We start from the raw sequence: 17146 nt of genomic DNA, 5'->3' as shown, positions 1-17146 counted from the left end.
TCCTGCTTATGGTACCTATTGGCTTAGTGCGTAGGACCACTGACAATTAGCGCTGCTAGTTGCTTATTAAGTGTGTAGATGTGTGTTCACACTGTCCATTATTATACCAACAAAAACCACTTTGCACCTGACGGAACGGGATGTGAGTAACCTGTCACTATACATGCAGAACTTTTCTTTTGCCACCTTTTATATGCAGCTTACTACTTTTATAATCCAGGTAACATCATTTAGTGTTTGCAGCTTTTTTAGTTTAGAGAACTAGAACTACAGTATATTATAAAATAGATTCTGGTTAGTAGTGTATTTCTTTACTGTCTTATGAAACTTAAAGCATAACTAAACTTTTAACAAAATTGCATAAATGTATAGTGCAACTAATAACAGTAAACTTTAATATATTTTATTAAAGAAATATGTTCCTGTGTGCCCCCCCCACACCATTATTCATTATTTATGTTTTCTTGAGGTTAAAAACATGACTTTCTTTCTTTCTGAAACTGATCTTCTTCTAACCATGGGTAGTGTGAGGTCTTCTGAGCTCTGCTTATCTCTATACAATTGAGCTGCTGTTCTGCCACAAACCATGGTGAGGTGTAGCACAGTTTTTTTGTAGAAAGCGGTCTGTCTTTTCAACCTTTGCCGAGTATAAGCAGTTTGTGTACATCAGCTTTCTGTCCTGTACTCCACTAACAGCTGAGAGATTAAGGTCTCTTATGAATTCAGTCTTTACAGACCATCTAATCTGCTTACAGATGTGAATCATCAAAGGAAGTATACTCTAGGCATAAGAACAGTTGAACTTTAGCCTGCTTTCTATAACACCATGAGCTGTTGGGGACTTCAGATACACTACTCCCGAAAGTAAAAAATCCCAGAGAAACTATTTTACCCTAACCCTTTCTTAACTGGGCAATTTTCCATTTTTTTGTATTTTTACTTCCATCTTTCCACAAGCCATATATATATTTTTTTATTTTTCCGTTTACATAGGAGGGCTTTTTATTTACAAATTATACTTTCTATTTTTTATTTATTGTTCATTGTACAGGTGCTGGAAAAAAAATCCAAATGCAGTAGAATAGCCAAAAAAAAAACAGTTGCTCAATATTCCTATGGGCCTTTTTTTCAGTTTTTTATATGTTGGCATAACTAAGCTTCATCTCCTTAATGTCTACTGAGAGAGTTATCCTTAGATGAAATACTTTATTTTAAATAAAAAAAACTTAAGGAAGTGTGACCTCTTAATTTCACACCACATCCAGGATACAATATGGCTGATTTCTTCCATCACTTACACATTGACATACCTCATTTTTTTCTTTATTTGCAAAACTCCCATATCCAACACTTTATTAGATAGTGTTGGAAAGTGTTTTATATGTGTTCTAGGTGTGGGTGGGTGGGGGGGGGGTGATTAGAATTTTCAGGTATTTTTAAATTTTTTTTTTAAGTTTTCTTTTTTATATTATTTCAAGCCCCCTAGGGTACTTCAATCCTATGGGAGTCTGATCACTCCTACATTATACTGCAATACAACTTAATTGCAGCATATTGTGAATATACTGCTTTTGTAATACAATCTGTCTCTGGCAGACTGCAATACTTAATAACTAATGTTATGGCAACTAATCGGCACCCTCTGATGACGTCCGGTGAGGGTGGCACCCATGTGAAGCAGTGCTGTGGCAGTTACCGGCTGCTTACAGCCCTTACTGCTGTGCAATGTACATAGAAGTACAGCAGTAAGGAAGTCTTTAATGAAGCATATTGCAAAGTTTACTATTATCACCTGCACAATCTATAACTTCGGAACTTTTTAACATATCCGGGTGATTTTGAGATTGTTTTCTCAACATAAATTTTACAACTAACATGAAGTACAATGTAAGTGATAAGTTTTGAGTTTCGTTCTGAAAAAAAGTGAAATCTTTTTTTTTCAGCAAAACCTCTTAGCTCAGGAATTAAACAAGATATGTGCCTGCATAAGGAATGTTTGGTTCATAATGGATAAAATGAAATAGATTTCCTTTAAGTCTATTCCTACTACTTTTGCATCTTAATGAAGTTGTATGCGTCTTAAAATAACCAAAACTGCTGCTATTTATATCCACTATGTCTGGTACTGAATTTCATTATTACTGTTAAAGGCTAAGCAGCGTAGCAATAGTTATCCATTATAAATATGAATTTTCTTTATAATAAATCATCATACTTATGTTTCGGAGGGGTAGCAACTTTGAATACAGTAACCAAAGACCTAAATAGTTGTCTGTTTTTTATGCTTGTATCTGCACAATTTAAGATTGTTTCTGTGTTGTGCTACACATGCTTTAGTAGTGCAGAAGGCCTCCGCATGGCTGTGTATTTATGTAGGAGTGTTAAATGAGTACTGCTGATTAGGCTCAGGATAGGTGAGGCCTGATGTGACCGCTGCACTGGGGATTCCTGTTTACTGGTCAGCATTGAAGTAAAAGTTTCCATTAATACTTCAGTGTCTGTGGGCTCAGAATATTCAAGCCTATCCGATTACTGTCTGGTTTTTGATGAAGAATTACTTTCCAAACATCTGTTCCATGTTTGTGTGGACAGTGTCATGCAGCGTAACGCTTGTGGTATCTCTGTGGATAGGCCATTTAAGGGTGCACACCTGCACAAAACGCTCCCTGGGCTCACTACTAAGCTGACCAGCCTTAAAGATACAGCTGTACGCTTTGTACAAAACAAGTGTAAGCTGCCAATTTACTATACTTTTCAGCTCACTGGCCTTTTCCCTCTGTCAGTATTTTGTAAAATTCTAAATTATGGTCAGTTTTAAATATTTTTACTTGAAAAGGATCGGGTAGAAGAGAAAAAAAACAACAACCTTAAATACGACGTTAGAAGGGGAGCAGCACGATGAAGGGTGACTTGGGGTTAGCTGTGTGAAGTGAAGGAGGGTTTGGCATTGAAGTGGAGGAGGGTTGGCCATGACAGAAGGGGTACATGTGGATTGCAGAAGTGACTGTGTGAAGAGGAGAAAGAGGATTTGGGAATCTGGCTGTGTGTGTGGACAGGGATGTTGTGGTATGCTGGCTGTTGTGGACTGGGTCCTGAGAATACGCTGCTTGCGTGTGTGCTCACGAGGTCCTGGGGAGACGCTGGCTGTGTGTGTGTGCCGACGGGGTCTTGGGGGTACTCTGGGTGAGTGTGGGGTGACAAGGTTTTGGGGATATGCTGGCTGTGTGTGCTGACGAGGTCTTGGGGATATGCTGGCTGTGTGTGTGCTGACGAGGTCTTGGGGATATGCTGGCTGTGTGTGTGCTGACGAGGTCTTGGGGATATGCTGGCTGTGTGTGTGCTGACGAGGTCTTGGGGATATGCTGGCTGTGTGTGTGCTGACGAGGTCTTTGGGATATGCTGGCTGTGTGTGTGCTGACAAGTTTTTGGGGATATGCTGGCTGTGTGTGTGCTGACGAGGTCTTGGAGATATGCTGGCTGTGTGTGCTGACAAGGTCTTGGGGAGATGCTTTGGGGCTGATGGGGCCCTGGGTGTGTTTGGACTAGATCCTAGGAGTGTGCACACTCTACCAGAAGTCAAAAGTTACCCTATTGTAGTAAATGTTATTATTTGGTATTATCTGGTTTGCTTAACCTCATGAGAACAACATACAGTTTCCTAAATGTCAAAGTCATTGTGTAGTCCTATGTGAATACCATACAATAGTACTTGGGGGGAATTCTTTTTTACATAGTGTCACTGCAATTGTTATGTACAGTGAGAGAGGCTTAACGTTATGGTTATATACATGCACTATGATATCCACGTTGCATGTTGCTAGTTCCTTAGTTTGATAAAAGCATGGTTACAGGACATTGTGATACAGCAAAATACAGGTTAATATGACCACATTACATTACATATGGTGAAACGATTACATTAAATAGGCAAAGGACAGACCGACATGCATAGGATGTAGTACAATAGGGATACCGTTGAAGCACTAACGGTGATTGTGGTGAAAGTGGTGTGTCATGCTGTTGGTTTGACGGAAGAGACACTTCCCATAGCGCCACGTTTGCCAAGTACCGATTTTTAAGCTGCTAGCTACCACTGGAGCCTTGGTACAGCGTTCTTCCTGACTTCCCGTAAGGCTATGGTTATGATCACTTACATTTCAGGTGCTCCGATGAAGCCGGTGCTCTTGGCTGACAGGTTCCAGTGCTCTGTTGCACCCAGTTTTGCAACATGGATCTCCTGTTACTGCTGATGTTGTGAGAGTACCAAGTTGGAGCCACGGGTCAGGGCTTGGTGGCAATAAAAGCTGCGGCTTATGCACAGGAAACTATAGCATTTTGAAAGTGTTATATTGGTTATTAGTAATTTTAGCACAAGTACTTACAGAAAGAGTCCATTTGTTCACTTCTGGTTCAATTCTGGTAGAATTCAGTTTGTGAACTTAAGAAGATGCACTGCAAGAACACAGACTGGGAAGACCTATGGTCAGCAATTTATACATCCAAGATAAATTAGCTATAGATACCAGGTGTTAATAAGAGGGCGAAGAGACAGAGAAATGAGTCAGGAAGTCTCCAGGGAACAGAAGGGAATGAGTTATGCATGCACACATGTCAATAGGCTAGAAAGTTGCAGAGAAAAGAAAATTATTGCTTCAGATGGCTATGACTTCTGGTACTGAAGTAAAGCACACATACCAATACACAAGAAAGTATCCTGACATATCTAAACATCGTAACATGAGTAAAATGGTGGTATTTTAAGCTTTTTTCCATAAATTGTGTGTCTTCTAAAGCACAGAATAAAAATAGTAAATGAGATAAATGAATATGGACATTAATCCAAATTTAAGATACCTGTTAAACCATTGGTGTTAATCTGGCACCTGGTGATAATTTCATTAATTATATGAAAAACCCTATTTAACTAGTGTCCAGTCTATATTGATTGAACTGACTGAAACCCTCTGGCAGCAGGTTGTCCCGATAAAGGCCAAAAGGGGAATGTTTTAATGGTCATAGCACAGTTGCTAGCATTGCATACTTGTACCGTGTTATCCATAGGGAGGAGAAGAGTGAGGCTGAGTATATTTGATGGGGAGCTTTCCCGAATACTAGTTTTCCTCGTCAGACAAGAACATTTACAGCATTTTGATTATCAAAAAACATTAAAAGAATTAAAACCACAGAATGATATATGCACAGACATCTTATTTACAGCAGGAAGGTAATAAACAGACTAATAACTTGTGAGGCTATCTGTTTGTGGCCTCCAGGTCAGATATAGGGGATCATAAGGCTGGCCTGGATATCAAGACCACTTTGTGGGTTGTAGGTAACGACATGAGGCATCCCTGTTGGGTCTCTCTATATGTAAGCAAGCTGTCTCTGTTGGTGGCTGTGGCTTTGCTTATTTGATTGTTGGTCACTTGTATTATCTAAGCAGATACAGTTATGACTGTATATAATGGATTGGTTTGTGTGTTTGGGTTGAGGCTCATTTCTACGCTGTAATAAACCACTTCCGCCTTCTCCATTCTGGTCTCCGGCGATGGCTCCTGTCCTGCTCCCGCGATTAACATGGGAGCAGGAGAAACTGCTGCTACATTGAGAGACATACTGCAGACTTGGGACCCGCTGACGTCTTTCCACACTGGGCAGACAGGATCGAATTAAGATCTCACAATAGAGATCAAAATTTGATAACATATATGATCACTTGATGTTTTTCAGAAATAATCTCATACAACTGACCACCTAGCTATAAGGGTATAAGTATACTCATCTTTACACTACCAAAATTCTGTGTAGTACAGTTTTTATATCCCATGTCATAAATTATCTGAAGCTGGTGGCGATCACAAAAGTAGCAATTTGTTAACAATAGAAATATTTTGTGTACTTTTGAAATTTAAATTAGATTGTATGATGTATGATTACTTAATTTTTTCACAAATAATATAATCCATATTGATCTACATTTGATGGATTTTTTGTGAGGTACACCATGCCACTAGAACAGTTTACAAAATTGCCAAAATATATCAACATAAAACCATTATTTAGCATCACACGTGATGATTATTATCAGAGAACAGCCATAAGTGCAGCACAGGGAAAAGGATTAAAATTACATTTTTTGAAGGTTACACAAATCGCCTATATGTGGCCAGGACATCAATAGTGTCTCACACTACTCTGGTGGGATTTTGGTCCACTCTTCTTCCAGTCTTTTCTTTTGTGGGTTTCTTGGCCATAACTTTGTCACCAAGGATTTTCCAGAGGCGTTCTATTGGGTTTAGATCGGGACTCTGGGTTGGCCGTTTCAAGGAACTGCTTTTCCCATATTGCTGTGTGACAGGAGGAAATATCCTGCATGATAATTACTGGCTGAGTGAAGAACGCAATGAAAGAACCATATGTTGTTGAAGATACACTGATACAGAGTTGCATTCACTCTGCCATGTAGTTGTATGCGAGATTTAGAGCTCCAACTCCTGCTACAGAAAACATTCTCCAAACCCTAAAACTTTCTCCACAACCTTTCACTGACTTCTTTACATTCTTTTGGGTTATGTCTTTCCCCGATTGTCGACAAGCATAATATTTCCCGTTAGATCCAAATAAACTAAACTTTCATCAATAAATTTAACTGTGAACTAGCTTTATTTTCTTTAAGGGTAGTGCTGAGTGGACCCGTTCTGGTACGCCTAGTTCCGTCAAACCAAAAAGGTGCCATTTTTGCAGTTGTGAAAGGGTTAAACACCTGTGGGAGTTAAAGGGCTTGTCTATATAACTAACTTCGTGTACTGCTAAACAAACAAAGCTATCCTTACCTTCTCTGTTGCTTTGATTTGTTTTTTTTCTCTTAGTTTTTTTTTTACATCTATAGTTGTGCATAAACCTCTGCTGTGTGAGTTTTATGTAAATATGTAAATGTTCATTTGTTTTGTGACAAAGGTGCTTGCAGTCAACTGCTAACCAAGACAAATGCAATCATTGGAATGTCTTTCAAAAAACATATAAAGGTTTTAGAGGTGCCTTTAGTTGCAGGTTGTAACGGTTTTAAAATTTCTAGCTGTCAAGCAGATCTTTGGCTATTTCAGTTGGAGATTTTATGATGATGTTTGAGGCACATTTTTTTGCCATCAATTTTATTTATTTTTTTTCACTAAATCTATGGTTTGTTGGGTTTTAAGTTAATTCTTTATATTGTAATTTAGTTTTTATTTGTACATGTAAAAATTGTTCTGGCCAATAATGTGACAGCATTTTCAGAAACATCTGACAGGTTAAGGTGGTAAGCAGCTGTCAAAAGAAGACTGCACGTAAAACATTATTTTCTGTGCAGCCTAATACAATATCAATGTTGTAAATGGAATATACACTCACCGGCCACTTTATTAGGTACACCTGTCCAACTGCTCGTTAACACTTAATTTCTAATCAGCCAATCACATGGCGGCAACTCAGTGCATTTAGGCATGTAGACATGGTCAAGACAATCTCCTGCAGTTCAAACCGAGCATCAGTATGGGGAAGAAAGGTGATTTGAGTGCCTTTGAACGTGGCATGGTTGTTGGTGCCAGAAGGGCTGGTCTGAGTATTTCAGAAACTGCTGATCTACTGGGATTTTCACGCACAACCATCTCTAGGGTTTACAGAGAATGGTCCGAAAAAGAAAAAACATCCTGTGAGCGGCAGTTCTGTGGGCGGAAATGCCTTGTTAATGCCAGAGGTCAGAAGAGAATGGGCAGACTGGTTCGAGCTGATAGAAAGGCAACAGTGACTCAAATCGCCACCCGTTACAACCAAGGTAGGCAGAAGAGCATCTCTGAACGCACAGTACGTCGAACTTTGAGGCAGATGGGTTACAGCAGCAGAAGACCACACCGGGTGCCACTCCTTTCAGCTAAGAACAGGAAGCTGAGGCTACAATTTGCACAAGCTCTTCGAAATTGGACAGTAGAAGATTGGAAAAACGTTGCCTGGTCTGATGAGTCTCGATTTCTGCTGCGACATTCGGATGGTAGGATCAGAATCTGGCGTCAACAACATGAAAGCATGGATCCATCCTGCCTTGTATCAATGGTTCAGGCTGGTGGTGGTGGTGTCATGGTGTGGGGAATATTTTCTTGGCACTCTTTGAGCCCCTTGGTACCAATTGAGCATCGTTGCAACGCCACAGCCTACCTGAGTATTGTTGCTGACCATGTCCATCCCTTTATGACCACAATGTACCCAACATCTGATGGCTACATTCAGCAGGATAATGCGCCATGTCATAAAGCTGGAATCATCTCAGACTGGTTTCTTGAACATGACAATGAGTTCACTGTACTCAAATGGCCTCCACAGTCACCAGATCTCAATCCAATAGAGCATCTTTGGGATGTGGTGGAACGGGAGATTCGCATCATGGATGTGCAGCCGACAAATCTGCGGCAACTGTGTGATGCCATCATGTCAATATGGACCAAAATCTCTGAGGAATGATTCCAGCACCTTGTTGAATCTATGCCACGAAGAATTGAGGCAGTTCTGAAGGCAAAAGGGGGTCCAACCCGTTACTAGCATGGTGTACCTAATAAAGTGGCCGGTGAGTGTATAATAATCCAAAATGCCCAATGTTAAAAAAAAATCTCTTGTGAAAACTGTGTTTTTGTATTTCATGTATTTGCTGCGGAGGTTGCCCCAAAATTGTGACAAAATGTATTAGACACCTAAAAACTATTAGAAACAATTTTGGTTGGTCTCGCTGGGACAATTGCCATAGCCATTGCACTACTTGCACAGATAGCATTATGGGTAACTGTGGAAGGTCTTCTTCCACCATGTAACTTTCTTCCATGTTATCCTCCCTCTTCCACATATAGGTATTCATAGGTTCTTCCTTTTATCATGTATATGCATTGGTGTTTGTAGAGAGTTAGCTGAAAATGACCATCCTATAAATGTATGCCCTGTTAGTTGCTCCTATTTTGCTTCTGATTTGTTTCACATGGGTCTTAGTGTTTCATGTAGACTTTTGACTGGTTAATAAAGCAGTTGTCTTGCATATTGGTTACCTGCCTGTCTGCATTTGCTTCAAACAAGATATTTTAATGCACACACAATCATTAATTTTTAATAGCCGAAGAGGATCCAGCCGCATTGATGCATACCATAGCTTTGCCTAAAGCCAAGATTATCAGCTGGAGACGTGGTTTATGGCCAAGAGGTGAGGCCCAATATCGGCTGGCTCTCTGCTGATTCTTAAACAGCCTGAAGTGTTTTCGGGGAAGCGGTGTTTGAATAAAGTGCTTTTAACCCGTGTCTGCTCTGAGGCGTTTAAAAATAGAGATGCCATTTTCTCCTAAAAGATTGAGACAATTCTTTTCCCTTGGAGGCTTTGCTGCAATATCCCTGATTTGATTCTCATTTCCCATATACGAGCGGTCTAATAGGTTAAGGGTCGACTTTGCATAATCTTCAAATACAAAGCACAGCTGGATACATTTTTCTTTTAGCAAGTCTCTTTACAATGGAAAAAAAGATGCTTGTGTCTGTTCATTATTTTAAGTTGTAGATATTTTTACTGCCCTGTGTTAACCAAATGAAAATTTTGATCACATTGTATGTGATGTCTTATGTCCTAGTAGGAAGTGCTGTCAGCAGACATGAGAATTCAATTGCATTTTTCTGGTTCCTTCTGGAACATGAAGAGTCAGAGGTTATCGTTAATTTGCATAAGGATGCATTTACATGGATGATTGGTATGTTAATTAGTAGAGGAGCCGATTACTTCACTCATGTTGGACTGTATTGACTAATATATATATTTGTAATTATTTTCAGTATTAATGCCTCATTTTTATGCAAATGAGCATGATTTTTTTAATGCAAATAAGCTTCTCTGTGGAGCAGAAAAGTTGCCATACCTGCTAGTACACCTGTTTTATTCTGTCTGTTCCTTTTTTCAGCAATATATGTTGGACTTTGTTCAAAGTGGTACTGAGAAGCATATGAATATGAAATGGTGCACCAACGGACATGGCCCTGACCTGGTTGTGCCGTGATGATCATTTGCATACAGTTAAAAGCTTAATTTTCCCTCATAAAATATATATGGAAATTTTACAAAATGCTCTGCATAATTCTGTATTTACTTATGTGTGAGCTGGGAGGTAGAAGACTCTAAGTGTACCAGCACAATAATGTGCACTGTTCTTGTGGCCGTGTGTCACTGGTGTTTGAGGTTCGCTCATATTAAAGACTGTTGGATTTGCTCTCTGATTTGCAGTCATCACACAAATGTTCCATGTATGTGAGCCCATAGATATGGGGATTTGTGCTAGATGTTGAATCGATGGATAACCCAGGCAAATTCTACATTTGTTTGCATGTAGCCTAGGCAATTGATTCTCTAGGCATTGGAAAAGAGGTACGAGTGAGTCACAGCATCTAAGTCTCTGCCCAGCAATTACATATGGACTATAAATTAAGAGACGGAGGGGTATTCTTGCCCCAGTTTTCAAGGGTGCCCTGAGAGCTTTTTGTATGTCAGATTTATTTATCATAGTGGTGTACATTGCTTGATAAATGTTACATATGAGGTGTAAAATTCTGAGATATCTGCATTGGATTTGAGACTTTTTAATTCTGATTACTGTATTTTTCGGACTATAAGGCACACCTTAAATGCCTGCTAAAATGTCTGGGTTCATATATAAGGCGCACCTGTTTATAACGATGAATGACCAGCAGGTGGCAGACCTGTGCACAGTTCAATGCAGCTGTTGTCTGTAAGTGCGGTTCATATATAAGGTGCACTGGACTATAAGGCGCACCTATGATTTCTGAGAAAGTCAAAGGATTTTTTGTGCGCCTTATAGTCCAAAAAAATATGGTACTTAACATTTCCTATGCCAGGAGGGGGCTAAAGTTACATTTCACCTAAATTTGCAGCTTTTTAAAAAGTCTGACTTAATAAATCTGTCTACTACATCTGGATTCACTAAAGTTTTTTTCAGCTGGGACAATAGTAACACATTTGTTCACCAGAAGATTGACGTAACTAGAATGATAAATTTCTCCAAAGACTTCTGAAGACATGACTGAATAGAAAAACGGAAGACGAAGGGCAGTTTCCTACTGCGGCAATCACTCCTGGAGTTCTGTGTCATGGACTGACAACCCTGCTGGGGAAGGGACTCCTTGCATCGTAATAATGTGTGATGCAAGGAGTTCATGTTTTTCTTCAAAAATGATTACACGTTATGTGCTGCTGTCAAGTAGTGACGCAGGAACTCTTTGCATCATAGATCTCTAAAATGTAAGTCCCATCCCCATCAGTGTTGTTAGTCTGTAAGACAGGATTCTGCACAATCCGTGGTTTATGGTCTGACAAAGGCCGTATGAAACTCTCCTTAAAACTAATGCAAAATTTTTTGTAATGTTCATCTGCTTTACAGACTTCCCATTCTTTGGGCATTTTTGATTTAATAATGACTTGTATTTACAAGTAAAAATTATTCGTTGAACGCTGTTTTGGCATTCCTCATGTAGTCTGATACCATAAGTTTGTCTCTACAAAATCTGACAATGTCCAGTTAATACTGACAGAATTGTGGAAAAAAAATTCCTTCAAAGTGCTTTTGACTGCCGGAGCGATAATGGGAGCTTTCATTTAGGAGATATTTTACCCATTGCCACCCAAGTCACCTGTGTCACTTTTTAGTTAATTATGAAACACTTTAATATGTACATGTGATTTTGAGAAAGAATCATTAGTGACACATTGTACGGAAATTTTGATGATATGCCTTATTCAAAATTCTTAGTATGCAGCCCTAAGGACCAAGTCCTTTTTCGTTTTTGCGTCTTTATTTTTCACTCCCCACCTTCAAAAATGTATTTTATTTTTCCATGTAAAGAGCTGTGTATGGGCTTGTTTTCTGCGTAATAAATTACACTTCATAGTGACGCCATTTAATATTCTATGCCAGATACTGAACAGCAGGGAAAAAATTCTGACTGCAGTGAAAATGATGAAAAAACATATTTGTGCCATATCTTGTGGGCTTGGATTTTATGGCTTTCATTGTGCACCCCAAATGACAGGTCTACTTCATTCATTGGGTCTGTACGATGACAGGGATACCAAATTTGTATAGGTTTTATAATGTTTTTATACATTTACAAAAATTAAAACCTCCTGCTCAAAAAACAAATCTTCATTTTGCCATCTTCTGGCGCAAATAACTTTTATGTACTTTGGTGTACAGAGCTGTGGGTGCTGTCATTTTTTGTGACTTTTGATGACATTTTTAATGCTTCTATTTTTTGGACTGTACGACCTTTTGATAACTTTTTATAGAATTTTTTTATAGTTTTCAAAATGGAAAAAAAATGCCATTTGCAACTTTGGGTGCTATTTTCCGTTACGGGGTTAAACACAGTGAAAAACAGTTATTATATTTTGATAGATCGGGCATTTTCAGACGTGGCGATACCTAATGTGTTTATGATTTTTACTGTTTATTTATATTTATATGACTTCTAGGGAAAGGGGTTTATTTGAATTTTTAGGTTTTTTATTTTTTTTATTTTTTTACTATTTTTCAGACCCTCTAGGGTACTTTAACCCTAGGTTGTCTGATTGGTCCTACCATATACTGACATAAAAAATACATACGAAAAGGAGGGTGGTGTATACCCCCTCCCAGTACCACTTGGTGGGTATGACAAAAAGTACAAGGGAAGTGGAGGACCAATATAAAACTTAGCTTTTAATACATATTTATAATAAAAAAGTGTTAATATAAAAATGAAGGAACGTATCCGTTACCAGTGTTGGTAGAGATGATGCCGTGTGATGAATATAGGCAATGGTGATGCAGAGTGGCACCCAAATGTCGAGGTATATGATACCGTCTGCAGAGGGTGTATCGATGCTCAGAGATGATATATGTGCGAAAACTCTGAAAAGATGAGACAAGGTAAGAGGGGGGAGAGGGGGGGCGGGCACTCGAGGCTGTAGAGTGCGGGGTGCCCTAATAGACCCTATTATTGGAGATGAAAAGTCCCTGTCCAACCCTTCGAACCTCAACACGGAGCTGCAGCCATAGATGGCTGCCACCCAGTCAGGAACCTGTCCATACCAGCGGCCCTCTGACCCTAATACAGGGGAGGCGGGAGGGAAGGGGGAAGATATCCAGAAGAAAAGTCTCTTGTGATGCAAAAGAAACCCAATCTATCTAAAGAGGGAAAATAGATGTGTCCTCTATTGTGAAGATAGTGGGTATTAGTGGCAAAAGGCAGGTAGAGAATATATAGCTGCAGGGTCGCATCTGGTCGTAAGAACCCTACATGTCATGTTTCGCCTCTTCAATTGGGCTCATCAGGGGCAAAGGAGACCAGAATAACCTGCTTCAGAAGCCTATGTAGATGTGTCGGCTGAGGACAGCAAAATGATTTTATATGATCTTGAATTGGATCAGGGCAATGGCCGGATCAAGGTGGTCCATTCCAAAAGGTGGTTGGCGTGGACCGTTTTAGCCTGGACTTAGAAGCGCCAAATGCTCGCATGGTGCCGGAGATGTCAGTGGAACTGGTCTCCTTTGCCCCTGATGAGCCCAATTGAAGAGGCGAAACATGACATGTAGGGTTCTTACGACCAGATGTGACCCTGCAGCTATATATTCTCTACCTGCCTTTTGCCACTAATACCCACTATCTTCACAATAGAGGGCGCATCTATTTTCCCTCTTTAGATAGATTAGGGTTCTTTTGCATCACAAGAGACTTTTCTTCTGGATATCCTGCCCCTCCCCTCCGTCCTCCCCTGTATTAGGGTCAGAGGGCCGCTGGTAGGGACAGGTTCCAGACGGGGTGGCAGCCATCTAAGGCTGCAGCTCCGTGTTGAGGTTCAAAGGATTGGACAGGGACTTTTCATCTCCAATATTAGGGTCTATTAGGGCCGCTCCCCCCTCTTACCTTGTCTCATCTTTTCAGAGTTTTCGCACCCATATCATCTGTGAGCATCGATACACCCTCTACAGACGGTATCATATACCTCGACATTTGGGTGCCACTCTGCATCACCATTGCCTATATTCATCACACGGCATCATCTCTACGAACACTAGTAACGGATACGTTCCTTCATTTTTATATTAACACTTTTTATTATAAATATGTATTAAATGCTAAGTTTTATATTGGTCCTCCACTTCCCTTGTACTTTTTTTTTCATATACTGACATACTACAGTATGGCGGTATATGGGGACTTTGCACATCATCCATTACAATGTGCAAATCGCACATGGTAGTAGATAGCCTAGATCATGATAGCCTCGGATCTTCGTGTGACCCGAGGCTGTCATGACAACGGATCGCCGCCGATGACGTCGCGGGGAGCGATGATCGAAGCCAAGAGCCGTCGGCTCGTTAATGCTGATAGCAGCTTTGCTGGCGGCAATCAAAGGATTAACACCTGTGATCGGTGCTAGCACTGATTGCGGATGTTAGCGACGGGCGTTTCCTTCATTTTGAAGCAATTGCCCGGTGAGTATGAAGAGGGCTCAGCCCGTGAGCCCTCTTCATACTCCCCATTGTGCAACAAGGAGTAAGGGTATGTCTTATTACCCTATTGGGTTAAAGACAATCATACCACCAAAATAACTCCTGTTTTTCATAGGTCTGCTTTATTTTCCAATGCCTTTTGTTTTTGAACGATGTTAGATGGGCTTAAAATTTTAGGAGCAATGATTTACATTTTCTCAACACACTACAATACTGTATATTTTCCTAGTCAATTGTATTAAGCTGCATCTTTGTTCTACTGTACACACAACTTCAAAATGTCATATTTACACTTGTGTGTTTTAGAACGCCCTGTAGCACATTGTACCCAACCATTTACCCTGTACTTTTCCTAATACTACAACTGGCACTGGTTATTGATTTACGAGCTTTTAGCCTAGATTATGTTTGTTTACTCTTACGTCTGACCTCATTATCATGTAGTTCTATTACTCGTATAGTCATAGCATATAGGTAGGTGAGATTATTCACATTGCTGCTTGGGTTCCTATGTACCTAAAGCTAGCTCACTCATGTTTTGACACATTTCCTTCTTCTTGGAAACGGAGAGCAGGTTAACAGAGGATACAGAGAGAAGCTCAGGTTCATGACACATTGCAGTCTGAATGTCACATTTCCTATTGCAGGAGAAGTTTCATTTAGAAGCTGTCCATACTGCCCTCAGGAAATAGTACAGCCATACACTTTGTACTTGAACTTTATTGGACTCAATTATTCTGGGATTTATTCAGACTGTTTAATAACAAACTAGAGTGCTGCGGAAAAAAAGTTACTGCTACCACGAGATTCTGATGTGCTAACGTTCTAATTACATCACAAGAATGGAAGTGTAAGTGGGTGACACTGCCAATTTAGATTATACAGATAGATACTGTGGTTTATCAGCCAGGCATTAGGACCCAGCAGCCCAACTAAAGATATGTGTTCACCTTTGGTTTAGACTGTCGGAGTAGAGATAAGGCAGTTACCGTAGTTTAGGGCCATGAAGAGACATAAGCTGGTGTGGAGTACAGCCTAGTGTGGACTACAGAGTATAAGTGTCCCTATGTCTAGAATTGGCCTCAAGGTGGATCATCTTATTAATTAATTAATGACAAGACATAACAAGCTGCAAGTGTCTGACTAAGTACCTGTCTGTGACAAGTAGGCCTAGTCCGGGTGAATGAGGCCTGAGGAGATTGATTCTAGACTGCTAAAGTCTTTTGGTTATATAACACATGTAGAGCCATAAAATAAACAGTGCTTAAAGGAAACATGTCACCGCATTTGCACATATACAGCCACTGACGGGTTCCTATAGAATGCTATAAATTAACTGACATCCTTCTTTTAGCTAAAATTTGTTTCACTTTCATCCACATAAATCATCTTTCATCTTATATTACCTGGCATCAGAAGGGGGGGGGGGGGGGGTATGCATGTATCTGGCCACATGAAGACACAGCTGCCTCCATGGACTGCTACTCCTTTCCATCCTCGATGGAGGCTGCTGTAATCATGTAATCACATACAGTACATGGTGTACAATTTGCTATTCTTAGAAGGCTAAAGGACCTGCGATCATTTCACTCTGGTCACTTGTCACAAATGTAACACAATATTTCCCATCTGTACATAGAGCTTTACTTGTCTGTAGTTAAATATTAACAGACAGTCTCTCAGTACAAAAAGGCAGAGAAAGAGAAGAGTCATAGATTCCAGACATGAGTCATAAAAGCTAATTTGCATATCAGAAAAACATCTACTTAAGGTACAGTGCACCACTGGAAGCTAATTTTAGGTGATATTGGGAGGACTTGTTACCCTTTATCAGCTGACATTGTTAGTCAGGGTGGTCAAAATCTTTAAGGAAGGGCTTGTCTAATTATCGCATCGTAACTTTTTGTAGAATTTATAACAGCCATAGTTCAAGCTTGCCAGAGGGTTTTGGTCATGGTGTTCTGGTTTTACTTAAAGGGCACCTACCACCACAAATCTACCTATAAAGGTAGATTGGGTGGTAGGTGGATCAATGGGACGTGAGGATAGCCCTTTTAAGGGCTAATCCTCACGTCCCTGCACTTTTTTGATAACTTTAATTTGATATTTATTCAAATTTACTTATGCGGCTACCGGCACGTGGAGTAGCCGCATATGAGATTACACGAGGCGGCTACTCCACGCCCCGGTAGCCATTTTACCCCTCCTACTCACCCATCTTCGGCGCGCAGCTACCTCGTCCGGCGATCCTGCCGTCTGCGCATGCGCAGAAGAGGGGTAAAGTGGCTACCGGGGCGTGGAGTAGCCGCCTCGTGTAATCTCATATGCGGCTACTCCACGCCCCGGTAGCCGCATAAGTAAATTTGAATAAATATCAAATTAAAGTTATCAAAAAAGTGCAGGGACGTGAGGATTAGCCCTTAAAAGGGCTATCCTCACGTCCCATTGATCCACCTACCACCCAATCTACCTTTATAAGTAGATTTGTGGTGGTAGGTTCCCTTTAAGTTGCATCTGTTATTTTGCGTATAGAGAATATTTTATTAATCTAAGGTAATACCACCTGCCATATACTTTTAATT

The 17146-nt window shown here is 40.2% G+C and overlaps 1 protein-coding gene across 2 annotated transcripts in view; it reads left to right on the top strand.

The window, feature by feature from the left end:
- The window catches only part of CDKAL1 (CDKAL1 threonylcarbamoyladenosine tRNA methylthiotransferase), a 528219-nt gene that overhangs the window by 314503 nt on the left and 196570 nt on the right, over positions 1 to 17146 (top strand). The window lies entirely within an intron of this gene.

This window comes from Engystomops pustulosus, chromosome 5 (assembly GCF_040894005.1).
Source record: "Engystomops pustulosus chromosome 5, aEngPut4.maternal, whole genome shotgun sequence".
Classification (NCBI taxonomy): Eukaryota; Metazoa; Chordata; class Amphibia; order Anura; family Leptodactylidae; genus Engystomops; species Engystomops pustulosus.
This window is presented reverse-complemented; position numbering and strand designations above follow the sequence as displayed.